This window comes from Austrofundulus limnaeus, unplaced genomic scaffold (genome assembly GCF_001266775.1).
Source record: "Austrofundulus limnaeus strain Quisiro unplaced genomic scaffold, Austrofundulus_limnaeus-1.0 Scaffold1452, whole genome shotgun sequence".
NCBI classification, from domain to species: domain Eukaryota; kingdom Metazoa; phylum Chordata; class Actinopteri; order Cyprinodontiformes; family Rivulidae; genus Austrofundulus; species Austrofundulus limnaeus.
Genome location: NW_013953854.1, coordinates 87,253 through 89,010, shown reverse-complemented (window position 1 = coordinate 89,010; position 1,758 = coordinate 87,253).

Below are 1,758 nucleotides of genomic sequence, written 5' to 3'. Positions count from 1 at the left end.
ATTAACCCTGTCATCTCAGTGTGAGGACATGACAGATTAACCCTGTCATCTGAGGTGAGGACATGACAGATTAACCCTGTCATCTGAGGTGAGGACATGACAGATTAACCCTGTCATCTGAGGTGAGGACATGACAGATTAACCCTGTCATCTGAGGGTGAGGACATGATGACAGATTAACCCTGTCATCTGAGGATGAGGACATGACAGATTAACCCTGTCATCTGAGGGTGAGGACATGATGACAGATTAACCCTGTCATCTGAAGGTGAGGACATGACAGATTAACCCTGTCATCTGAGGGTGAGTACATGATGACAGATTAACCCTGTCATCTGAGGGTGAGTACATGATGACAGATTAACCCTGTCATCTGAGGGTGAGTACATGATGACAGATTAACCCTGTCATCTCAGTGTGAGGACATGATGACAGATTAACCCTGTCATCTCAGTGTGAGGACATGACAGATTAACCCTGTCATCTGAGGGTGAGGACATGATGACAGATTAACCCTGTCATCTGAGGGTGAGGACATGACAGATTAACCCTGTCATCTGAGGTGAGGACAAGACAGATTAACCCTGTCATCTGAGGGTGAGGACATGACAGAATAACCCTGTCATCTCAGTGTGAGGACATGATGACAGATTAACACTGTCATCTGAGGGTGAGGACATGATGACAGATTAACCCTGTCATCTGAGGGTGAGGACATGGACAGATTAACCCTGTCATCTGAGGTGAGGACATGACAGATTAACCCTGTCATCTGAGGGTGAGGACATGATGACAGATTAACCCTGTCATCTGAGGGTGAGGACATGACAGATTAACCCTGTCATCTGAGGGTGAGGACATGATGACAGATTAACCCTGTCATCTCAGTGTGAGGACATGACAGATTAACCCTGTCATCTGAGGTGAGGACATGACAGAATAACTCTGTCATCTGAGGGTGAGGACATGATGACAGGATAACCCTGTCATCTGAGGGTGAGGACATGATGACAGATTAACCCTGTCATCTGAGGGTGAGGACATGATGACAGATTAACCCTGTCATCTGAGGGTGAGTACATGGACAGATTAACCCTGTCATCTGAGGGTGAGGACAAGACAGATTAACCCTGTCATCTGAGGGTGAGGACATGATGACAGATTAACCCTGTCATCTGAGGGTGAGGACATGGACAGATTAACCCTGTCATCTGAGGGTGAGGACATGGACAGATTAACCCTGTCATCTGAGGGTGAGGACATGGACAGATTAACCCTGTCATCTGAGGTGAGGACATGACAGATTAACCCTGTCATCTGAGGGTGAGGACATGATGACAGATTAACCCTGTCATCTGAGGGTGAGGACATGACAGATTAACCCTGTCATCTGAGGGTGAGGACATGATGACAGATTAACCCTGTCATCTCAGTGTGAGGACATGACAGATTAACCCTGTCATCTGAGGTGAGGACATGACAGAATAACTCTGTCATCTGAGGGTGAGGACATGATGACAGGATAACCCTGTCATCTGAGGGTGAGGACATGATGACAGATTAACCCTGTCATCTGAGGGTGAGGACATGATGACAGATTAACCCTGTCATCTGAGGGTGAGTACATGACAGATTAACCCTGTCATCTGAGGGTGAGGACATGGACAGATTAACCCTGTCATCTGAGGGTGAGGACATGGACAGATTAACCCTGTCATCTGAGGGTGAGGACATGGACAGATTAACCTTGTCATCTGA